At 40.9% G+C, this 26,349-nt stretch overlaps 1 protein-coding gene across 22 annotated transcripts in view; it reads left to right on the top strand.

Annotated features, from left to right (window-relative positions):
• BAZ2B (bromodomain adjacent to zinc finger domain 2B) overlaps positions 1–26,349 on the top strand; it is a 190,491-nt gene that overhangs the window by 53,677 nt on the left and 110,465 nt on the right. For 2 of the 22 annotated variants that reach the window (XM_077936461.1, XM_077936452.1), the window contains exon 3: positions 25,601–25,674. The exons of 18 other annotated variants lie outside the window; for them this stretch is intronic. The gene's annotated coding sequence lies outside the window, so the exon portion shown is untranslated. Of the gene's footprint in view, positions 1–20,359; positions 20,663–25,600; positions 25,675–26,349 lie in introns of those variants that run through there. 2 more of the 22 variants (XM_077936464.1, XM_077936453.1) reach the window with 1 other exon arrangement.

Raw genomic sequence — 26,349 nt, 5'->3', positions numbered from 1 at the left:
AACCTCTCCATGCAACCTTACAAATAAATATTTAGGAATGGAAAAGGGACTGGTATCTGCTGATTTCGGAGAACAGCCAGGTTCGTACGGAGAGAGCAAATCTATTAAATAGTTGGGGGGGGGGGGAGTGATTTAAAGGTCAAAAGAACAATTTTGTAGCGAATACATTGCTTAGTAGGGTGCCCGTGATGTGACAGCAAAACAGGAGGAAGATAAGATAACCTGCAACATGTAAGATGGAAGTAACCACAGAAACTGCAGAACCAGGCAAGTAGAGGGGTGAGGGTTTGTTATAATGAACCCATGAAAATGAGGAAGAGAACACCTAACTTTAGAAAAGAACAGCTACCATTTACTTAAGATGGTGGGCACTGTATTGAAGTTTTAAGGTGGCAATCCTAGGCACACTTTCTTGAGGGTAAGACCCATTGAACTCTATGGGAGTAAGGCCCATAATTACCGAATAGACATATTTAGGATAGGGTCTATAACAGTACAGGGCAATGTATGTTACTTTTTTTTGTTTAATAGTTCATCTCAAGTCCTCCTAGATAAGTGGAAATTACGTTTTTAAAATAAGTGTGAGGTGTGTGCTAGCAACAGTTTATTGCCACATTACAGTGTAAGATCTCCTGATAAACTCTATTTGTTTGTTTTCTCTCTCCCCACCCATGCAATTAAAAGGCTCTTGGCCCTACCACCCCTTGCACTTTTCTGCCCTGCAGCCTCCCCCCCCCCCCATGTGTTGGTGGCTGAATGTCTACACTAGATACTCTGGGCAATTAAATAAAATCCAAGGTTCTAAAACATTGTGGAGAGTCTAGTCAAGTAGAGCTGTTTCCTTCTGTGGACGTTCTGACCCCAACAAATGAGGAGGAATGGCTGTTAGGGACACACAGTAGGCAGAGAGGACAATGGGTTAATTCCTGCACCAGTATTATGGTGCAAGAGAATGAGTGAATAGACGTATAATTTTGAGAATTGAGGGACTGCAAAGGAGAATCGCCTACAGCAGGCTTGCATAATTTATAACACACCGGCCTGAAATCAGGGCCTCAATAAACCTGTTATTTATTTCTTGCTTGGGACAGCAAAACAGGAGGTACATGACCGAGGTGGTGTGTGGCTTGGTGGAACACAAGTTGGGCAGGTCTGCACTGCAGTATCCCAAGACTAGTGCTAGGCATAGGTTATAGTAGACTTCGTTTAGGTGCTGTTGACACAGAATTTATATCTCCGTGGAGCTTCCCTCACACCTGCATGAGTGTTTTTGCTAAGCACAGGTTGTTGGAGAGCCAGTGTGGTGTAGTGATTAAGAGTGGTGGACTTGTAATCTGGTGAACTGGGTTCGCATCCCCGCTCCTCCACATGCAACTGCTGGTTGACCTTGGGCTAGTCACACTTCTTTGAAGTCTCTCAGCCTCATTCACCTCACAGAGTGTTTGTTGTGGGGGAGGAAGGGAAAGGAGATTGTTAGCTACTTTGCGACTCCTTAGGGTAATGATAAAGCGGGATATCAAATCCAAGCTCTTCTTCTTCTTCCTCTTGGATTGTTGGGACCAAGAGGGTTACCTGTTGTTCTGGCCCAACTGCAGTAATAGCGGGTTAAGAATAGCCACAGTGTGGTTTCAGAAATGTCCTTGAGGATCCTACTGTTGTCAAACAGACACAGGCTACGTCCTGAATATGTGAGGAGATGGAGAGCCAGTTATACATTTAATGAGTCCTACCATTTATTCTTATGTCCAACCTGTGTTGTTTCCAGGTCAGCCAGAACTTGTCAACTTCTTATAATAACTTCTTTATGAGCATGTTATGACCATGAGAACAAATTTGGTTACTCAAGTCTGACCCTCCCATGTTACTAGTAGTCCATAGGACACACAAGGGCTGACCCCTCTGTCATTTCACTCTCCCCAATCTTTTTCCTGCCCTGTGTGGAACACAGAGATATTTCCTTAGATGGATAGGTGGCACATAGTATTAATCTACCCTGCCCAGAGTAACGTCGGATCAGAAGAAGGAATTATTTCATAGAATCTTAAAAGACACATCTTTATTATTCAGGATGGAATTCAGTGTTGCCCCAAGAAGATTGTTGTGCTTGCCTGACAGCACAATTTCCCCTTTCCTCCCCTTGTGTGCTGTTCTGGGGGTTTTCCTGATCCTCCAGAACATATTTCGGTGGCGGGGGAAGACGGTGGAAGCTAGGTTGCGCAGGGTTAGTTGAACACAGCCCTGCATATTCCTCACTTGCTAGTAATATGTCTCTTATTTTAAATACACAATATAAAAAAATCCGTCCAGCACAAATCCTTCTCTCCCCCCTTCTTAATTCCTCCTTTAATAATTTGAAAGTCAATGTGTATTTTCCAAAATGATATTTCAGTCTTAAATTTTAATTATTTCAGGGCAATCTTGACTCAATGTAGGTCTTTTTGAATTGTTCTTACTAGTCGGTAGGGAGCCTACCTCAAATAATGGCCTCTTTCCTCTTTTAAGGGTGATGATTCATGTTATTCTGGTTATACTGTAGTGTGTTCTCAGACCCAGCATGAAACCACAAATTTTGCTTTAATATCCTGAAATATTATGGAAACACTGTTACTTGTTTCCCACAGACGGTTCAGAAAGAAAACTAAAAATCCACCACTTTCTATTTGCACAGCACCTGCAGATTTAATTAAACCTTTGCTTCTATATAATAACAATAATTATAACTGAGAAACCTAAAAGAATAAGATCTCTGCACACCGTTTTAAGTGTTTGCAATAAGTAAAACTGTTTAAAATGGAAGGCAAGAAGTAATTACACATCTCAAGATTATTTTTTAAAAGAATGTAGTTTTGCAAAACATACATGTAGATTAAAAAGAGACAAATATTAAGGTTGAAGTACTGCAAATGAATATGGAGCTGCTTGGTGTTTGTAATTCAGAGACTCATTTGCTGACAAATCAGCAGTAAAGATTAAGCAAAATCTGCATTGTGTGACTGAGGAATACAGATTAGCTCAAAGGAGAAAATTGGCAATGGAGAATGAAACTATTTTTGCATAGTATAGTCATTAAAATATCAAATCTCCTTCTCTTCCTCCTTCCTTGCACCAAAACTTTGAAGTGCAAAAACTGAGAATTCATATATTACATGGTTACTTCATCTGAGGTGCTTTATGCAAAACACCAGATGACAAACAAGGTTTCAACATAAACTGTTTGATTATGCTGTTATGTTTCCCATTAGCCAGCTACGTGAGAGTGAAAGAAAGAGGAAGAAGAAATAAATATTTGAGAAACATTTGCTCCTGTTAATTAGATACTGGGACCAAAAAAAAAAAAGCGCCAAACTTTGCCAAATCGATCACAGAGCAATCCAAACTCTTGGTGTAGGGGGTTTGAATATATGGAGGTTTGTCCTTCCACTTAGCTCTCCTGTCTGGGCAGAAATGACACAAGTTTCTACTGAATGGGGTGTGGGGTGGGCAGACATCTTTGGAGGGCTGTCTACCTCAGTAACCATTGGGTGGCTCCAGGTCTGTTCAGAGTCTGCTGGATTCCAAACTGGTTTCACTGCTGTCGTGCAACGACATCATTCCTGATTGCTGCGCCAGCCTAGAACTGGTGTGGCAGTCGGGTCAACATATGTCCTGATTGTCTTGCCCTCCCCCCAACCTTCTGCTGCTGCCATGAGAGCAGGGCTGCAGATGCAGCGATGGCCCTGCCACTCTACAGTGATCCACCAATAGGATTGGCATGGGGGTTGAGCTGTGCCTTTGCTGGGTTTTGAAGACCATGTCATTTTGTGTGTGCGCGTGTATATATATTCATTATTCTATATGAATAAAATACAAATATTTCAAAACAAATAAAATATAAAGTCTAGGTAACACATACTTTGAACAGGAGTTCTTAACCTGTGGTCAATGAAGCCCCTGGGGTCTATGAATGGGCTTCTGTGGGTCTATGAACTAGGCACAAAAAAGATCACCGCCGCCCCCCCAATTGCATAAATTGTATGCAGAATTTTATGTGAATGTGTTTATGTGCATTTTCATGATGAGGGGACCCATAGCTTTAGCCAGATTCTCTTCTCTTCTCTTCTCTTCTCTTCTCTTCTCTTCTCTTCTCTTCTCTTCTCTTCTCTTCTCTTCTCTTCTCTGTAGCTAGGCATGGCAGTGTTACCAACTTTCCTGACAAACTCTGAACACATTGTACAACCCACATATGCAAAACCGGCAGCTTTTCCCTTTTCTTGCAATAGACGAGTGAAGCACAATTTACATTTTGTGTCAACACAAAAGGCTGGTAGTGCAGTCTTGGAAGTAAGGCCCAATGAGCTCAATGGGACTTACTCCTGAGTGGACATGCAGAGGATTGCACCGTTTGAGATTGTTAACCCAGCAAATTCAAATTTTCCACCCCATATGTGCTGAGGCTTGTGTCTGTTCATGTTTTGCTTGATTCCTCTTTAGGCGTGCAGTTTCAGCAACTTTATTTGCAAACAGAAGAACAGAATGTATTTCTTGAAGAACTGAAACACTGATTGTTTCATCCTAAAATACAGCAGAGAGGACAACCCAGTTGCTGTCTGTACAAATAACATTAAAAACTGCCTTCCCTATATTTATTTAGCATGTTTATCGCATAAGCAAGCTATACAAACTTTGTTGTAAACAACAATTTGTTTGGAAGGTTATGGCATTTCCTAAGCAATAGCAGCTAAAAGGAATTATCAAGGTTATATTCAAACATATTACTTCTGTTTAACTAATAAAATCAGTTTGTCTTAATAAAAGGATGTGACTGAAAATTCTGCTTACATCTGAATCATTCTCATTGCCATCTGTACAGTAAAGCTTTATAAACTACTTATTCCACCCAACAGATGCTAATCATTGGCTGACAATAAGCAATGAAAAACTATCCTTTATCCCTTTTAGGAAATAGGCACAATACACTTTATCCATGTCTACTTAGAAGTAAGCCCCACTGAGTTCGAAGAGACACACACATAGCTGAGACTAGGAGTAGGCCCCATTAAATTTAAAATGGTCTACTTTTGAGTAGATCTATACAGGGTTCAGCTTTTGCTGCTGGATAAGTGTGTATCGGATTGCTGCCTTACAGCACAATCTATACAGATTTGGTCAGAAATAAGTCACATTGAGTTCAAAGCGGCTTCCAGGTAAATAGCAACTTGATTGTAGCCTATATACTCTTGTGGATTTATGATCATCAACAACAAACATTGTTACTCTAAAATACTTGCCCAAACATCAGAAATGCAATGTATATAATTTACTATAAAAGGCACATATGCCTACTGTCATTTTAATAGACATTTACATGATAATCCAAAACACATTTAGATTGAAGCTTTATGCTTTGGTTTTCTGAGCCTAGTATACTGTATGTGCATGTTCCACTCACAAAAGAGGACACACATTTGCATACACATTGGGTATTTCCGTGCACAACTGTGCATTCTTTTTGGCGTGTGGGGCGGAGGCTCAAAAATAAATCGGAGGTCTCAACAAAGTAATAAGACATCTGATAGACATAATTTGAACAGGTGAAAGTTTCCCCATAATTATATTTTCATACTAGAAAAGGTATAACCTGTTAATAATCTGTGTGCCATGCAGGCTATTAAAGGTAGAAGAGCCCTGTTCTCACCCAGTGCCAACTCCAAACCGGTGAAAGAACTTGAGTTTTGTGAGTTGCAAATCAGTTATGTTCCTGTAGGTCTTTTGTCATTTGGTCTTAGGCTGGTAATACTGTACATGCACTGAGTGCAAGATCAGGTATGGTATTTCAGATGGGGAAGTGGTGTTCAAAAGAGATTTAAGATTTAAAGCAGCCAAGGCGCAGATGCACATGCTTGGATCAATTCTAGGTAAAATAAATGAATAAAAAAGCAAGAAGTGTATTCCAAGAACATTTGTTGTGGTTATTTATTGCTTATACTTCATAAAGACTACACTTTTCAGGTTTTTTGAGCAAAACAGATTGAAGCCTTTGCCATAACTATGGCTATTTAAGTGGTGATACCACCAGCAACAACCTACCATACTCCTAAGAATCTCCCTATTTTCCCCATGGGTGCAAAAGCAACTAACTCCCCCCCCCCATTCCCCCCACTGCTGCTACAACCAACAGTTCCCCCAACCAGGCCTATGCAGAGGAGGTGGGGCAGCCAGTCCTCAGAGGGCTAAGCCGACGGGGGGGGGGGGGGCAGCAATGCCAGGGACTGGCTGCTTTTTTTGTTTGTGTTTATAAATTTGTTCTAACAAGACTCTCGTCCCAGACCTCAAACAAGCCTGCCTCCAACTGCATTTCTCCCAAAGTACCCCGGCACCAAGAGACTGGATAACAAGAGTGGAGGTGCCTTATAATGTGCCCCCTGCCCCCCCCCCAACAACACTAGTTTACTTTGCAGGGCTAAAATAACCCATGCTTTCTCAACCACAATACCCTCACCTTGCACCATGGATATTCTAATGACATGTTTTATTTGTATTTGAATTGGCAGCGCAGCTTTTCGTTGTTTACATTTTTGTCATGGAATTAAACCTGAGTTAGGAAGAGCATGGATGTGTCTTTGCCACTACTTTTTGCAGTAGAACGAACACACTACTGCCCAGTCACAGCTACACCGAAATTCGGGATTTCTCGGTTATTTTCTCTGTGCAATGGCCAAATTTCAACCACTAAAAAGCCAACACCCTTTAAAATAACCTAGGAAGTCCCTTAAAAATGAACAAGGTAGTCCTCCATTGTCAGAATCTAGATAAAAACTAAAGTAAGACATGCACCAAGAAAGACCACAAAACAGCTTCAAAATTTCAGAATGTTTCCTCCCATCCTTTTTTTCTTTTAATAAACACATGTGAAAAGATATAACTGAGGAACAATCACGTGCTGTTCATGGCTTCTTGTATTTTTCCTTGTGAACTGCACTCACTGATGGGCACACTATTTCTCCAGTTTGCTGCACAGATCACCCAAGGATATGTGCAGTCTGTGCAGAATGTCATGGTACCTTTAAGGATGGCATACACTGGATCAGCACACAGAGCCCCTCGCCTGCTTCTTCCAAATTTTGCGCAAACATGCCCTAAATTTGCCGATGGGCTCAAATAATTCCCATCCCCACTTTTTGAAGTTAGGTAACGGTAACTTGTCTTAAAGCACGTTGGGAAAATGTAATAGCAGAAAATTGTTCCAGTTTTAAACTTCTCCAATTTGGCAGGGAATATAAAATGGTTCATCGGGAAGTGGCTTAAATGCCTATCAGCTGCATAAAGCATGGATGTGGAGCTTGCAGAGGGATGTGTATGTATCATCTGTTTTAGATGTGTTACAGAGGTGATGTCAAGGTGAAAGCAGACTTGCAGAATGGTTGGAAATCATTGATATTCTGACTCTGAGGCTGTAAATGGCTCTGTGGCAGATGGAGTCTTTGTCAAGGAAGAAAAATGGCAGCTCTGGAGCATCAGAGATGTTTTTGCTAGCAGCTCAACTCACAGGCTGTGACCTTCCAGTGTTCAGGAGTTATGTTCTTGCTTTAATAAATTGTCCCCTGCTTTTTATTCCTTAAAAGTAGACAACTAGTAGTCATCATAATTCAGGACAAATTGAGCTGTTTCATTATAAAAGAAGCATAAGCCTGCTTTATTACCTAAATGTTTTAAGCGACAGCTTTTAAGTGTGCTTGCATTTCTAAATGAGAAGGGGGAGAGGGGGGAGCACTAGAAATGTGCTTTAGCAAGGGTCTCGTGATTAAAATAAAAAGGCACAAAAATATACAAAGGAGATGGCAAGATCCCCCAAAGCTAGCATTGCTCCTGAATACCCGTGGGATAGGAGAGAAAAGAAAAGAAAATATATAGGAGTACAAATATAAAAATGTCTATGACTAACAGGGATGGTGAAAATTATGGTACCGTGAACACATTCAGAACTTTTAGTCATCCTTTGGTATCCTCTGTGTGTTACACTATAATGGCTTATATTAGTCCAAATCAGAGCTAAATGCCAAACCAAGAATATCAGACTTAATACTGCTAATGTTTAATCCTGTATATACACCCCCTAATGGAGTTACTGCTTTATGGTAGTTGCCATAATTGATTCAGGAAAGCACTTAGGAATTATTTTATGTGTACAAAAGATGATGCCTTCTTCATCTGGAAAATATGAATGCAGACTATATGTACAGATGCACTTGTGCATGGAAGTCTTGTGATTGTTTTCAGAAAGGGTCTAATTTGGTTTTGTGAACAACTGTACACAAAGATTTTCTAAAAAAAATTCTAAACAAATTAAAATAGGAGTTTGCCTGCAGGACTACTCTTTGCTTCAAATCACCTGCTCCCGAGTTGTCCCATTCATTTAAAGGGAATTTGTTTCAGCATTGTATCTTAACATCTTCAAATTATGTTGAGCTCACTTCATAGCACTGAACTGTGATCCATAATTCAGATTTTAACCTGTAGCTTTGTGAAAGATTAATGTATTATACAAAAACGTGAATAATTCCTCAAACATTTGTGTAAATCGGGTTCATGTAATTTTTAAGTATTCTCTAACTAGGTAATTTAGAATCTTCTTCTCTTCAGGTAATAATAACCTTTTAAACTGATATCACTCTTGTATTTTCTAAGGGCCCATCTGCTTACTTTAATCTGTGGTGGAAGTATTGGTGCCAATGGGAGTTGCATTTGGCCCTAAGAGCATATAACGTCATGTAAAGGATGTTCAATTGGACGGTTGACCTATATTGCAGAGCAATAAATAATTGTTAAAATTAAAATTGCAAGCCCTTCATAACTATAAGCCTCCTGGGCTGCACTTTATCCCACTTGACAATTGTTAGAATTATAGAAAGCAATCACAGTTCATCACTAAGGAAAGTGACCCCATGCTTTCCAGGGTCAAGGTTGTTGCATTAAAATCTGTTCTCTTTCAAACTCTTGAGGTTGTAGTTTTTGCTCCAGAATGTGAGCCTATTCGATTTAACTGTTATCTGTGTACCATTACTTTGTAAATGTAGTTTGAACCGGAAGCCTGGAAATTATTTGGAAATGGTGACTCAGATTACTCGTTTATGTCACTTTCTTCTTCTTCTTCTTCTTCTTCTTCTTCTTCTTCTTCTTCTTCTTCTTCTTCTTCTTCTTCTTCTTCTTCTTCTTCTTCTTCTTCCTGAAATGTGTTGCATTTCAATGAGCATTAGGAGGGCTTGCCTTTACAATAGATGTTTGGAAGCCTCTTATCAGCTGTCATTGAACTTCAAGCTTGAGAGTGAAGGGCAAAGTTTTTTTTAAAAAAAATTGACAGAAGTGAAACTGACATTAAAAATCCTTGAACTCCCCCAGCCCTTTGTGACTTTGGCAAGAACTTTGGACCCTTAAGGAGTGCAAGATTGACTTCCGAGTGCATGAAGTGTGAGGAAGCACGGTTGCATTAAAGGAATTTGAAGCGAGTGCTTTTTTGAGGTGTGCTCATATTGCAGTTTGCTGACCTGTGGAAGCTGAGAAAGCTTCAGCAATTTGTGCAGCGCTGTTCCAAAAAAACCACAATTCAGACCTTCCTGGTGTTGCACTACCATGGGCATTGACTTGAAGATAAGAAAAATCACTGAGTACTCAGCAAAGGATGGTAATCTGAATCCTCCCCTGTAATTGAAAAGAATGGTAAGTATGTGTAAAAAAAAAAAATCCCTTCTGCAGGTAATATTTGCATATTCCCTGCCCCTTTCAGCCCTCCATTCCACCTTTCACCTGTCCCAAATCTCTGGAGTTGATTTGATGGCGTTGTTGGGGCCTTCCCTCCTCTGCTGGGCCAAGAGCCCTTCTGTGAGTGGGATGGATTCCACCAAACGTTTTTTCAACAAAACAAAACTTTGAACAACCAATATGCTATCTGACAGACTGCTTTTGAATTTCACCTCAAATTCCTCCTGCCTTCCAAGACCGAAGAAAGGCGGAGTTTTAAGGGTTAATGTGCAGGTTTTGGGGGGGTTGCTGTTCAAGAAAAAAAAACACATAGGTTCACAGAACTAGTTTAATATTCTGTAATATAGGAAATATCAGGCTTGTAACTTAATTCGTAAAATTTGCTGCACAAGCAAGCGTACAGTTGGTTAGGATGCGCCCCTGGAAGCAACTTTTGCACCCCATTGTAAGTGACTGTAATGTTATGCTAATACTGTACCACAGTACAAGTGTTCAGGAATAAGATGCCAGGATGCAAACGTTGTGGAGTCAATAGCGTTTTCCATTGGTTGTACTAGATCCCAGGGTACGGACTGAGGGCACCACTTTGCTCAATCAAAGCAGGCTTAGGACTGGTTCCATAATGGAAGAAAGATGGGATAGAAATGTCAGAAAATAAATAACAGATACGATGAATTGTACCTTGTAAACAATAATAAGGTTTAGATGGATATTCGTTCCAACCAAGCCCATGTTTATCACTACCACGGTGGCTTTTAAAATGTGGAAGTGCCTTAAAGTGTGAATTGGGACTAGTGAAAAAATGAAGGCAGCCAACACCAGAGACATTTTAGTTCCCAGCTACAGTTTACCAACCAGTGTTCCTCCATGAATTTCAGTGTTTGTGCTGGCTCCTACACAAGCTGTGTCAGTATGAATTAGGGTCCTACAGCAGCAGCAGCAATGCTTGATGAGTTACTCCCTTAGTTAGTAGCCATACAGCTATCTCTGAAATTATTGGTGCCATGAATTAGGATTAATTACATCAACAGAAGGATGTACCGATAATTTCCTTAGGTGTGCAGGTTAATTAAACCCAGTTTATGCACTCTAGCAATATATTTCAGTAAAACTAAAACATGCATTGTTGTGCATTTGAAATGAATCACTTCTTAAAGAGCTGCTGTTTTCACATCTGCGCAAGAATGTTGCTTATCAATAATTTAAGCAAATAATTTTAAAATAACGTTTTTGAACTCTTTAATTTTTCAGATACACAGCTACATATACACCCAGCAGAAAGGCTGTAGACTGCATGCATTATGGGATCTTTAGGATTATTTTACTAACATTGAATAAGATGGTTATAGTCTTGTGTTGTGTATCAGTGAATTAAAATGTAATTGCATGTTATACTTCCTCACTATAGCCATTTGTAATTTTTAGGGAACACAAAAGGCTCATTCAAACTAGTATAGAAAGATGCTCTTTTAGTTATTAAGAGTTAATGTTTGTACATCTACACAGTCTAAATGGCAAACAGTTTTGATGAGAAATACTCCCAACAGTTTTCCAGAGAAATAAACCTCCTTTGTCTCCTTAGCACCCATTGATTTTTCCTTCAATTGTACATTAACAATGCTGATAGAACGTATGCAGTTGGCATCTACATTTAACAGGAGAAAAGTGTTAAAATAAAAAGCTTTGCTTTATAATATTTACGCATTGTCGTACAATAGTGCTATATTTGAAGCCGTGATAACTGAAGGGAGGACAAAATACTGAAAGGCGGGGGGAGGAATCAGAGAAAGAACAAACGATGCAAAAAGAAAATGACACTGAGGTCTTGGTTTAATACATATGTATTCCAGGTTGATGGTTGATTTCATTAGCAAATCTCATTGTTATGCAATGTCTGTTCTTCTGCAGCAAAATGAATATTGTATTCTCACAGGCTGCGTGTCTATTTTCTGTTGATGGATAAATGAAAGGATATATATTTACTGCTTTTCACAGTCTTTTATGTATTTTACAGGAGAAAAAAACACAAAGCTTCTGAGTCAGTATTCCCCCCCCCTTTCCGTCCTTAAAGCTTTTAAGAGCTGTATATTAATGAATATTTTAATACACAGTATCCAGTACAAATTAACTAGCATTACAGGGGAGATAGCGTGAATTCAGTTCTTTTTTATGTACTGTGGGGGCAAATTTAGGCTAGAAGCCTTCTGAAAGCTGTCAGTCTGAGCAAGCAGAGGTTTATTAATCTATATAATAGCAAATATTCCGATATGATCTTTTTCTATCATCTTTGTGTAAAGCTGATATAGAAATTTAATTTCCTTATATCTAGTAAAATAAAAAAATAAAAATAAATGCCCACATTTATAACTACAAATCTGAATGCTCCTTTTGGGTCTAGTAATAATGCAAGCAGTGAAAGTAGGGGGTGGGAATTTTAGAAGCGTGTGTTAAATTGTTTATCCTGCCATGTCTTGATTCTGAAGCGCAAAAGAAGGCAGAAGCACAGGCAGCTGGACTTGAGAAATGGTGTGGCGTATTTCTTATGCTCCCTGAGCTCCCAGTTCAAATCCAACTCTGAAGATTTGTGATAGGGATACAGGACAAAACCCGTTGAGGACTGCCTTGTTACCACTAGGCTTATTTTCTTACATTTATATCCTGCATTTCTTCTGTCATGGAACCCAACCCCTCCTCTCAGTGTAGGCACCTCCGAGCCCATTGTTTAGGTGCAAATATTGCATTCTAGTACTTACAGTGACGTGGGGTAAATCAATGCTTTTTTATTTGGGTAACTAATTTTTTAAAAATGCAAAATGTCCAATTTTCTGTAGCCTGTTACAAAAGAGTCGCTGATTTGTTGTGGGTGCTATTTGGCAGCTGCATTAACTTCATGCAGTGGCTGAGATTTCATGAAGTGGCTGAGAATATGGGATTCATATGCAGTGGATCACAGTTGAATGCAGTGCCGCCACAAATGTCCAGCTGCCCCAAGGATGGTCTGAGGGCATATGATGCAGCTTGCTGAAGCTAAGTAGGTCTGAATCTGGTCACTGCATGAATAGGAGACTTCCTGGAAGCATCATGTACACTGCCTTGAATTACATGATGGAAGGAAAACAGGATACTGTATAAATGTACTAAAGTAGTAGCAGCAGCAACAACAACACCCTAAGTAATAACATGACAGCTACCACCTGGAGTAATTTAAAGTGCCTTCCACATGGTGGCACTAAAGCTGAAAGTTGCTATTATTTTTTCAGGTTCCTTCTTCTCGATAACACATTAAAGGTCAATATAAGACATATCAAATAATTAGCATTTAGTTAAAATTGAATTAATTGTTCGTAGCAATTAGTCATAATACCAGAGTGAAGAAGCAGAGCAATAGTACTAAGCACCAACCAGCTTAATAGAAGTTTCCAAGGATTGCAGGAAAAAGAAAATTCTTTTTAAAAAATATTTATTTATGATTTTCCTTATTACAATATCCACATTCAAATATACCTTTCAACCATTAGTACCATCCCTTATAATAATACATTCGACAACTTCCCTTCTTCCCCTTCCCTGGTACTTTTATTTTCCCCACTACTCCTGCATATTCTTATATATCCATTTAATTCAATTCTCCCCTTATTCTCCCTTTATTTACATTGTTGAATTTATATCAATCCTGCTAGCGTTTTCACTTGTTTACAGTTATTTTCCAAATTCTCCACAAATATTCCCACTCCTCTTTATATACTCCATCTTCTTGCTTTCTTATTTTATTTGTTAGATCTGCTAGTTCTGCATATTCTATCATTTTAAGTTGCCAATCCTTATTGGGGACCTCACTCACTCGCCATTTTGGGGCTAGCAAAATCCAACCTGCTGTAGTTGCATACATGAATAATCCCCCCCCCCGACATCTGGGTACTTCTGTCTGCACCATTCCCGAAAGGATTGCCTCTGTTTCTTTGGGAATAAATCATCATAATTCAATACAGGCAACTCCCTATTTACATGGGGGTCGCATTCTGAGGCACCATGTGCATCAGCCTGCCCCATTTGGCCCGTTCTACCCCACCCTCTTCTGGTACCGAAAACGGCAAATGTGTCAGTGGTTGTGCATGTGCTGAATGCACACAAATGGGGAGTTGTCTGTATAGAAGCTTGAAACAATATTCCATATGAGAATAAAAATACAGTGGTACCTCTGGATACGAACGGGATTCATTCCAGAGCTCCGTTCGCATCCTGAAGTAAACGTAAGACGCGTCTGCGTGTGTGCAGGTCACGTTTTGCCGCTTCCGCGCATGCGCGTGACGTAATATTGAGCATCCGCACATGCGCGAGCGGCAAAACCCGGAAGTAACGCGCTCCGTTACTTCCGGGTCGCCGTGGAGCACAACCCGAAAATATTCATCCCAAAGCTACTTCAACCCGAGGTATGACTGTACGTTTAAATCAAGGCTGGTGTCAAGGGTCAGCCTAATCAGCACCTGCCAAGGCCTACCATCTGGCAGAGACTGAGCCACTGACCTGAGATGCTAGACCAGCAGAAAAGTAAACAGATCATAATGGAGATATGTTCTACTGCCTCTTCTAGGCACCTTCCCATTGAGAAATGGGAGATCACCCCCAAGTGATGGTCCATTTCCTGGTGGGATGAGTGTTGGATGAGCGCTCACTTTAGCCTGTCAGCTCCTTGGAGTATGCAGAGTCATATTCTGCTGCCATTAACCTTGCTTCCATGAGGAGATGGATAATTGCCTCAGAGACCCCTGTGATCTGACAGGAGCCTCTAGAGCAGCCTTGCCCAACCTGGTGCCCTCCAGGTGTTTTTGGACTCCCAACATCCATCAGCCCTAGCCATCAGGGAGCAGTGGTCAGGGAGTTGGCCATGGGAGTTGTAGTCCCAACAACATCTGTAGAGAACGAGGTTGGGGAAGGTTGCATATCACCTTTAAAGATCCCCAGAAGGAATGCAGCAGCAACTCCCTCATGTTCCAGGATAACCTGGCAGAGTTACTTCTCTGTGCCCTTCAGCCCCCCACCCTCAATTTTGCCATTGCCAGGGCTTTTCTTCAGCCAGAACCTGATGGAACTCAGTTCCAGCACCTCTCAGTTGGGCGTCATTGCCATTATAAGAGAACAGGGGCGGCATTCATGGTGAGTTTTGGCACCTCTTCTTGGAAAATATCACTGACCTTTGCCTCCTACTCCTGGGAAACCTGGTGTTGGGCTAGCAGATGGGGATCAGGGAGCGCTGGTGTAGGAGAGGTGACTTCAGATTGGCTTAGAAAACAAGCTAATTTGTTTCATTAAAGAATAATAACTTGGCTCATAACTGCGCCAATCTGATGTGAGCAGGAGGAGAGGAAGAACATGCCCACCCCTAATAATAGCAGCTTTATTGCACACATACAAAAATCTATAATGTCTGCCCAGACTTGGATTACTAAGCTGTTATGCACAAGTGTCTTTAACGCCAACACAAGCATATTTTGTTGGGCTTGCAGGGACTTGATGACTTATGATGCCTATGTGAGTCATTGTGGCCAAAGACGTATATTGTACCAACAACATCCTGAGTTGGTTGTGCTTATTCATCGTCATAGGTCACGTCACAGGGCAGCACAATGATAATAGAGTTTTTGGCATTGCTCTGGTGCAGCAGTCCTTGTGCCTAAGCCTACATATTTACAGCATTTGATAGTACTGTGTCTCAGTGGGTGCATACTATGTCATGTGCACAGCTTTTGGTGTAAATGCATACAGATGTGTCTCTATGGAAGCAGCACCTCCATAGAAACTGGCTTTTCAGGTTATTTCCCCTGAAAATGAGTTAGCTGTTGCTTCATCAAGCATGGGCATTACCTCCCCGCCCACAGGGCACCTCTCAAGTGCGTTCCCCATAAACACCACCTCCTCCTTGTTTCATGCTTGTTCCTTCTTCTGGCCGGAAATTTAATTTCATTGTGATGTTTTATTATTATTTAGGTTTAATGATTGCATGCTTAAAAGCCCACACAGTTTGTGGCAGTATCCTCTTAATATTTCAAAATAGCCATTGGTGTGCACTGAATAACATGGATGCATTCTTAACACATTATGGTGGGAGACTGATGCCACTGTAGAGTCTTAACGTGAGGTTCTGCTTTATGATAGGTTGCTTCGAAACTTCAGTCTCTGAAACTGACTGGAATGAATCATATTAACAATGAAGGATACATTTCTAATTTGCTTTGCTAGCCCAACAACATATAAGTAAATCTACTGCAGGCAAACAGGAGGGTGCAGTGTGGCTTTCAGAAGAGGGTGGAGTTCTTGTGAGAATGAACTCGTCATTGTCCCTTGAATAAAAACACCTATAGGAGGTGAATAATTTTGCAAATAATTTGGCTGTGCAGTTATGCATCACAAAGAGCACTCATTAGGTAAGGGCTCTTCACCATGGAAATAGAAGCAAAGTCGGTAGTAAACATTAGTCCTGATGTGTACAGATCAGTCTAAGTCCAGTCCAGTCCATTTTAATTTTCCATGTGTTCCTTCCTAAGTCTGTCCTGCCCCATTTTTCTATTAATCTGAAAATGTTTCTTAAATCCTTACCCCCCAAAACCTATTTAAATACATACCTTATCATTAAATATATTATTATTTATCTCAATGTATTGAGCTCTGAATGTATATAATTCATTCTGATTCATGTAATAGCCCAGAAGGTGTGATCAGTTTACTTCAAAATGTGAAAATTCTCCTCCAACCTTAATCACAACCTTACTGTGCTAACAGAACTGGGTAGGTGTAGGAATTAGCATTGTAAGAATGTGGCAGCTGTACATCTGCAACAGTGTCTTCTTTGTGGCAGCTCCTCCCTCAGCTGTGGAACCTAGTCCCTGGAGATGTGTGGTTGAAATCCCCCTGCACCCGGCTTTCAATTTTTACATGTCCATTATAGATTTAGATGATGATGATGATGATGATGATGATTATTACTATTATTATTATTTTGCCTGGGCTTTGGGGATATATGTTTCCTCTGGGTTCTAGCTGCGCTGATATTTATGTCATGTGCCACAGACTTTTTTTGTACCTGTGGGCACATATACAAACTGGATGAACTGTTGGGGGCTTCACACGTATGCATACAAACCACAATCAAGCACACATCCCCACAACCTGTTCTGTTGACTAATGTACAGTACAGTCATACCTCGGGTTGAAGTAGCTTCAGGATGAATATTTTCGGGTTGCGTTCCGCGGCGACCCGGAAGTAACGGAGCGTGTTACTTACGGGTTTCATCGCTCACGCATGCGCAGACGCTCAAAGTGACGTCACACGCATGCGTGGAAGCGGCGAAAGGCGACCTGCAGTCACGTCTTACATTTACTTCAGGATGCAAACGGGGCTCCGGAACAGATCCTGTTCGTATCCAGAGGTACCATTGTATGAGAGAAAGTTTCTTTCATGCCTAATATCATCAGGGAGATTTCATCAATGAAAGCTTCTGTGGGTGCATGTGTGCCCATGGGCACCACACTGGCAACCCCTGTGCCATGTCATTGCTTTCAGTTCTGTGATTTTAAGTATTTTATTTTTTGTGTGTAAAACAGTCCTATGTGTGTAAAACAGTCCACCCTGGGATGCTTCAGAAGGGCAGCTGATATATAAATATAATAAAACAGGTTGAATCCTGGAACAAGGAGCTCCAAAGAGATGCTCTGTACTCCCAAGTCGTGTTTTATGGAGGAACTGATTCATAATGAGTCCCTGCCCGTCTCTATCAGATACATACAGGTATCTTGCTGTTCTTGCCCCACCTTTGGAAATGCTTTCTTTCAAATTATGACAGTTTTTGGCACGAGTCCCATGGGGGTGCCATGGAAGAGATCGTCAGATTCCAAGGAAGAATGGGAGCACCTCAGGGAGTGGGAGCTGGGTAACCCTGGAGAGGATCCTAGTGGGATGGGGGAGGTGACTGGGGAACCCCTTGATGTGGCTGAGGGAGGGGGCCGTAGAAAGCTAAAATCCAGGGGAGGAAGAAGCGTGTTCAGTCCTTGTGACATTAGACACCTCCCCAGTGCTATTGTTCCTTTAAAGAGAGGTGCCAGAACTCACCATGAACGCCTCCGTGGTTCTCTTATCATGGCAATGGCGCACACATGAGAGGTGCTGAAACTGAGTTCTGGTGAGTTCTGGCTGGGGGGAAAAGCCCAACACTTCCTGCTGTGGTCCACCCCTGGCACCCCTTCCTGTCAGTAAGGAGCCTCCTCCTTTGGGATACATGACTAAGAGTAAATCAGAAAGTGAACCGGTGTCAACACCATCTCTGAGGACACAAAGACCCCAGAGCTGGTGCAAACCAACCTTTCAGACCCAAATCACTTGAAAGAGTGCCCACTTGCTTGCCCAGTGCCAGGAGACTGGCTGCTTGCCACATTAAGAGTTCTGTCTGCCCTGTTCTTCAACATCTTCATCAACGTCTTAGCTTGCATCTAGCCATGTACCATACCTCTTACGCATCTGCTGCATCTTGTAACCTGCGTCTTGCCTATGTACTGATCTGATTTATGCATTAAAGACGTTGTTAGAAACCAAACTGGGAGTTCCCAGTTCTTCATCCAGCAGTAAGGACCAGGATGAAAATGAATGTTTATCAGTACATTCGTCTGTAATTTGTATTTTTTCCTATGACAACTCTGTATATTCTTGCTGCATTTTATTATTTTTAGAAGTTTTCTATGTTATTTAAACTGTATTCTTATCGCTGAAGTATTCACTAACCAGGGCTGATTTAGAAGGAAGGGTAGGATATCAGTGTAAAACACAAATAAATACACACACCCCACATACACAAAGAAACATATTTTGTATATAAGCAACATATGTGATATTCAACTTTGATCATACTCAGAGTAGGTCCATTGAAATTAATGGATATTGATTTCAATAGGTCGAATCTGGGTTTGACTTATCACTTCAATAAACCAATCCTTCCCTGCTCAAATATTCAACTTATTGAAATATTTGAAGGAGATATGGAACAATATATAATAACATATTTAAATTTTAGGGCTCTTATTTTTCTGGTTTTTCCATGGACGTTCCTGGGGCGGGGGGCGGGGGGAGGCACATAAAAAAACCGTGATCTCAGAATGTTGTGACACCAATAAGGTTTGCATTTCCCTGTCTCTACCATGATAAGTGATGTTGGTGAAGATTGTACAACGCAATGGTGATGATATTACACAAGTCAGTTAAGCCGGTTAAGATGCATGCCAGTTGTACAGCTCTTCCCATAGAGCAATCTGGTGCTTAGTGCTTGTGCTTAAAGGTTATACTGAAGACGGTGTGAGACTTAAGTACCGCTTAAACACTTTTTAATGAATCCAGTGCAGAAGTTAACGTTTAGTACTGTTCTCTGCGTTTGCTTGGGAAATCTGACAACTTTTTCATCTGATGAACTTTTTAGTTGTAATACTAGTCAACTCCCCCTTCAACTGCCAGTGACACTTTTGAAAAGTTCCAGTCAGTGAGACCTGTGACTCTTTGACTCTGCATGATCTTGAAACTGTTTGGTTTATTACATTATAATAATGTGGACAGGCCCCTCTGATATGGGTTGCCGTGTGCATTTGCTTTCTACCTGTGGTGCTACATTTGGGACAGTTTATTAGCAACTTGCAATCCTTTTGTTGTAATGTGGGTGAGTACCCTACCTTGGCACTGAAGACTCGAAGCACTTAAGCTCCATGGTTTTACATTTTTCTATATATTCATTTTCATGTTGGTTCTATTTTAAATCACGCTTCAGGATGTTTACCTCATTTGATTATACAGTGGTACCTCGGGTTACATACGCTTCAGGTTACATACGCTTCAGGTTACAGGCTCCGCTAACCCAGAAATATTACCTCGGGTTAAGAACTTTGCTTCCGGATGAGAACAGAAATCGCGCAGCGGCAGCAGGAGGCCCCATTAGCTAAAGTGGTGCTTCAGGTTAAGGACAGTTTCAGGTTAAGAACGGAGCTCTGGAACTAATTAAGTACGTAAGCAGAGGTACCACTGTACATCCTATGTGCTCATGAATCCGTTTCTGCAGAAAGATACATGTCCCACATACTGTATATGATCTTTCACATGGTGTTTATATTTGTACAAAGGCTTTCTGAAGAAAGACATATTTGTGGATCTTTCTGTCGTAAAATGGATACAGCTTCCTTGTTCTCTGAGAAGTTGGCAGTCTCTCTCTCTCCTCCTTCCCCCCCTTTTTGTTCCTGGTACACATTTAAGCTTTATTTAAATTTTAAAAGATTTTACTACTGTAGCAAAGGGGGGGGGGAATGCTTCTATCCATTTTTCAAAGAGAGAGAGAAATATTTGATTGTAGTTTTGCTTTGTTTTAATTGTTTCAGGCAGGGTGTCGCCATCGTTCAGGCAGAACAATTTCTACCTTATATTTTGCAAGGCACATACTTCACCTGGGCTGGTTTTGGTCACATGAGCTTGGATGTTTACTGGTGATCTTAAGTGCTCCACCTGCCTTTCAGTTTGTTTACCAGGAAATCAAGATGTGTAAACTGCAGGAAGTACTATTTGACCCTCTCCGGCAGTATCTCATTACAATAATTGCTAATCTCTGAATAAGACAGCCATGTTTTGTGAGTAACACAGGGAGAGAGAGGTTGTGCTAGAGAGATTTTAGGTATTTCCAGAAATAGAGCGTTGTAAATGCTTGCCTTCGGATTATGCTTCCTTTGCAGCTCTTGATAATAGACATCTGCTGACCTCTGGGGTCAGTAAAACTGGGATACAATAGTATGTGTTCTTCCATTCCTCTGAACTGAAAAAAAGAAATATCACGGCTTGTTGTTTTGGAGTGCTGTCACTGTTCTGTATCGAAAGGATAATGGCTACTTCCTGATTAAACCACTATCCACAGTAAGCTGTTCTTATTACATCTCTGTTCGGCTGTGAAGGGAAGAGTGCTCAGTGTTTTTCTTTTTTAAACAATTAACCAGGGAATTGTCAGTTTAAAATGTTTATGGGATGTGGGTTAAAAGCTTTCATTTTACAGCAGCTTTCTCCTGATTGTTTTCTTCTTCTTAAAGTAAGGAAATTGTTTAACCTCTGCAATACTTAGGAGCTGAAAAAAATATATTTTAATACAAGCATGTCTGAATTTGTCTTTGTGTTGTAATGTTTAAAATCCGTCTACCTGCCTTTCACAACTTGTGTGCTAATGATACTTGCATTTGAGGTATAAAAAAAAAAGAAATACCGGATATTGTTAGGAAGAGTCAATGGAAAATACGTACTTGCCATGTTATTTGAGCTGAAAAAGACATGGCATTTTTAGGCAGTAGGTTATATTTTCATCTGTGGAATGCTTTTTATGCATCTGTTAGAATTCTAAAGCATGATCCTTTTTTTGGGATTAGGTTTAATTTTGCATGTAAGTGGTTGTTACACTGATTTCCATGTAGTTTACATGGTACTGTGTCAGCATACATTTGGAAAAGTAGGGTGGCAGGTATATACAACTTCGCTTTGGTCACCTGTATGTCATACTGCCTTTTGAATATCCAAATACATCCAGCCAAAAGTTAAGCCGCATCGTCACATTAATTTCAGTAAGAGATAATTGATAGTGCTATTCTCTTACTGACATCGACAGGACTTAAACATGCTTAATTTTCATTCAGTTTGTAACCATAGTTCACACATTCCTTTGTATAGCAAAAATAAATATATAAATAAAAACTAAACACAACCAAAACCAACAAAAGCTTGGACATTGAGGGGCAAATGTTAGCTGATATATATTACCGGTATTTCAAAGCCAAACACAAGTGCATAGGAGAAATATTACATAGTGCTACATGGAAGAATATTTGCCATTGATGCCACTGGGTGCATGCCAAATTAAAATGAACAACTTTTAAAAAATCAGTCAAGCAACCCAGCAACCTTTGGTCGCTGTGGCCATAGGATAGAGCAGATCTCCTTATCCTAAGGTGATATGAAAGGTCTGCTATTGGAATGGGAAAGCCAACTGTATAGGTCTTCTTCCCACCACTGCAGAAAGTCTGCTTATCTTCAAAGGTTCAGTGGTGTTGCTGCCTCACCCGGTGTAATCCAATGTGGGATAATTGCCTGTGGGGGATTTCCTGGCCAGCAGGAAGCCAAGCGGCCTTCCACGCAAGACAGGAAGTTGGATACAAGCCTGCCTGCAAATTGGCCAATTGCAGTCCGGCTGTGAGGGAAGCTCTTCCTGTAGGATGGGTCCAACTTAACCGGCATGCTTCACTTGGGTCCGCTCCGCAGGTGTATAAGACTGCTTGCCTCTTCCTCTGCAGGCAGTTCCTATTTAGATTTCCCACCCATCCTCATGTTATTGGCAATCTGTACTGTGTTTGAATTTGCTATGGACATTGTTGGTCACCGTATTCAGGGCTGGGCAGTATTTTTTGCATCTGACCAATTGGCTATGGCTGGTGGTTTTGCCTACCTCATAGCAATTGTCACAACTCTTGGTGATTTAGGCATTGGGTAAGCCTTAGTCTTGGTTCGAGGGGAGGTTGTAGCCTCTACCTTCCCTCCAAAGTTAAGAGGTATCCCATTAAGGGCATCTGGGAGGAGTTGCTTCTGTCTAGATGCCCAGGTGGAGGCTAGGAACATAACATACTTCTAGCGGGAGGGCTGGATGTCAATGGTTGTTATCCAATGCCAATGCCAAACCTCTTGCATCTGTAATCGCTAAAGTTGTGGCATGATTCTGTCTTGTCTGCTTCTTTCCATAAGGTTGGGGTGGCAGGGGGTTGTGGCACCTGGGCAGGCAATGTCCATGGTCTTAGGACTATTCCACACTGTACGTTTAAAGACATATTCCACACACATTTAAAGCACGTGACTTCTCCAAAGAGTCCTGAAATTATAGTTTGTTAAGGGTGTTGGAAATGGTAGCTCTGTGAAGAGGAAACTACAGATCCCAGGGTTCTTTTGGGGAGGTCATGCGCTTTAAATAGGTGCTGGATATGCTTTGAATGCACAAGGGAGGAATTCTGTGTCGCGCTCTTCTGATTGTTCCACCAACACAAGCATTTCTGCTTGCCAGACAGAACAGTCCCCCTCTCTCGCTGCTGTGTGTTGTTCTGGGGGTTCTCTGAACCGCCCAGAACAGATTGTGTGGAGGCAGGGGGCATGCAGGGAAAGGAGAAAGGGAAAGCCCCATTGTGTTGGGGGAGCCCTTGCAATGGCTTCCACTTGTGTGCCAGGTTAGTTAAATCCAGCCTGTAGTGTAGTCCTGCCCTCAGTCTCACTGGCAGATGAGGATATGTGAAGCGGGTGGATTGGGGGAAGGCTGGGATCCAAAGGTGCTGTAGGCTTCTCAGTGTTCTGTCATGTCCTCAGATTTGTTCCTAATTTTGGGGTGGGATTAGGTAAAGCACAAAGAAAAACCCCATAACAGGACACAGGGACATAAGAGCCATGCTCTGCCCTCACTCCCACCTTGCTGGTGAAAGGAAGTCTGGCAGTGCGATGGATGTGGCAGTTGATCCTCTGGCTCCAGTGTAAGACCGTAGTGCTATCCGCACATACTTCATTGGCGAATAAGCCCCATTGAACTTAGCAGGGCAAACATTTAAGTAAGTAAGTGTGTGGATCAGGCAGTAAGTTCTATTAGACTGTCAGATCAGGTGGAAACGAATTTTGAAAGTAAGTGATGGCATAAGAATAAAGGCACACTGAGCATACTTGATTTGATTATTGGATTGAAAGCAATGGTTGAAAAGCTAATTTTAAAAAGCTACTAAGTAGAGCTGTTGCCAAAGATCATAATTATCTGGCTTGGAATATGAATTTGTCCCGCTCAGAATGTAAAGTAAGATTCCGAACATGTGTGGTTCATGCTCAAACATGCTTTCTAGGTATATACATGCAAAAATTATGTTAACTTGCTCATCTTGATTGTGGTGAACTGCGTGACCAAACCAGCTAACCAAGGGACTTTTGTGTAAGGATATATCTTCTGCGTTTGGTCAGTTGTTTTATGTGGTAGCTGTCTCTCATCCAGATCTTAGACCCTCTTGTTTTCACATATGTGCTTGTTTTTGGAAGGTTATAGAGAGTTCAGTTTCCAAGCTATTCTCAACCAAGGCTGGTGCTGGGGACCACAGTGCATAGGAAACGACACAATAAATCATGTGCATGAGGCACCATCAACATACATGCGACAACATTACAAACTGGGAGAGAACTAAGCTTTCCCCATATATGCTCACCAAGAAATCTTGTGAATACCAAGCAGGTTCCTAAGTTCATCAGAGCAAACTTTGCCAAACGCAAGTACAAAAAACCACAACTGGGTTGGATCCAATGGTGTCCTTATATTCACGGAAGAAGTCCTTTTGTTTATGCAATGGTCTTTGATCCAGTGAAGGCTCCCACTAACAGAAGGGGGGGGGGAGAGATGATTTTCGCCAATTCCTTGTCTTCCATTCAGTCCCACACAGTCCCTTCCATCCTACTCAAGAGTATCATCTAACCTTCTGGAGCAGAATATTTTTAGTGTGCAGGAGAATAAGGAGGGAAGAAGAATAGTAGAAAATCACCTTCATGGTTCCATGGGTGGGCACTGGGAGGACCTTGTTCTGCAGGACTAAATACACGCAGTGCATTTAATTATTGTTGTCATTCTGCTACCAAGTTAGCTGTGAGCAATAGCTTTCATCCTTAAACATACATCCTGGTCCTGTCTATGTGCACTATAATCTAGTCAGTTGAAATCCTAAAAAAAATATGAAAGCAATATAGTATTGTTAATGGATTATAGTATTGTTATAGTATTGCTAATGGGTTCAAAGTGCAGGATATCAAGCATTATGCTTTGGAAATTAGATGTATGTTTAGTATTGCTTTTTTCTTCTCAGCTGAAGATTTGGCCACTTGCTTTATCTGTGTTGTATATATTTCAAGAACCGACTGCTATGCATGATTTCCATTGGTGGCTGTCTGCCAGTGGAATGGCCTTCTGCTGGCTCAGTGATACTTCTCCCTCTCCTCCCCCTTGGAGTCCCCTGTGCACGCCCAAAATCTGATATGGATTATTGGAAAAACCCTTGAAGCCTATTTAGGGAGGATGTAAGGGACAGAAAAGAAGGAGATTTCTCATTGGTTGGATGTCATGCTATGTTCTCCCTATAATATTTCCCCTATAATATTAATATTTTCAATGTATTTGTCTTCTGGAATTCTAGGGGTTTTTAATAAAGAGTTAGGAGCACTGCAAAATTCTACATAGCAGAACAATTCAGCCTTTGGTAAAGTGTATGACTATTGCTTGTGTAAGATGGTTTATAATAAGCAATGTTTGAAGTAAATCAGGGATGGCCCTCCAGATGTTGTTGGACTACAGCTCATTCATTTCTGACCAAAGCTTACAAAGTCTGGGACTGATGGGAGTTGGAGGCCAGTAATATCTGGAGGGCCAGAGGTTGTCTCCCTTTGAAGTAGGACAGCCATTCTCATAGTATGAAGAGAGGCAGATACTAATAGTCACCTCAGCTTCTCTTTCACTTCCTTCTGCAATATCTTTATTGGGTTAAGTCTAAGAGCTTGGACTTAAATCCCCAGTATTGATTATCAGGGGTGTGGTAAGCTCAGGTTAAAATGGGTTAAAATAACATTCCATTCTTTTTCTTTGAACTGCTTCTCCTAAATTGAAGACAAGGTTGAACTTCACCACAGAAACATTTTATAGATTTATCTTAAACTGTAGAGAGTTGGGCAGCTATCTTGTGGGTTCAGAATGGCATACTATAAGACAGGTTGTTTTGCTATTTTATTTATTTTTAAATCACTTAATTTGATTCCTAGGTGCTTGGTCAGGATCGACTAGTAGGTCATGGCAAACTAGCTTTTTTCTGGGACACCGACTTAAAAGAAGCCTGGTGAGTCACTGACAGAAAAAGCCAATTTGATGTGTAATTTCCAGGGCTTGGCATGGGACCACAAATAGCTCTTGAAGAGAAACAGGGTTCCATAGAGATGGATCCCTCTCAGCAGTTTCACTGATTATGAAACATTTAAACCTCTGTTGTATAGATTTTGTACAATAAGGAAGAAGGACGAATAGTAACTGGAATTCGTTACTCGTCCCTGTCATGGTGAAGTGGAGATTAGAATGCCTAATGGATAAAGTGAAATGGATTGATTAATTTCATATTCGCCACTGCTGAATATTAAATAATAAATGGTTCTTCAGAAAAGAATGGAATTTCCAGGGAACTGGAATGATCTTGACTGTTTAATCAGTCTGAATTCCTGCCACCCATCATAATATTCAGTTAGAAACACCATATTCAATGTTTTCATTTAGATAGTGAATTTGGATAGTATTTAGCATTGAAATCCCAAACTCCTCTCTACATAACAGTGTAACAACTCACTGGTCACATACAGTTTTCAGGCGTATAAAGTTTTGTAAGTTTTATTGAATATGATTAGAGGGAGGACAGACCCTTCGAGCCTTTTCCCCGCGAATACATATTGGCATGCATTATGTGTGTACAGACGTTTAACCTTTGTCCAATTTAATTTCTGACATAGAGTTCATGTTGATTGTT

The sequence above is a fragment of the Podarcis muralis genome, chromosome 1, assembly GCF_964188315.1.
Source record: "Podarcis muralis chromosome 1, rPodMur119.hap1.1, whole genome shotgun sequence".
Lineage (NCBI taxonomy): Eukaryota > Metazoa > Chordata > Lepidosauria > Squamata > Lacertidae > Podarcis > Podarcis muralis.
Note: the sequence above shows the minus strand (reverse complement) of the source record. Positions and strands in the feature narration are given on the sequence as shown.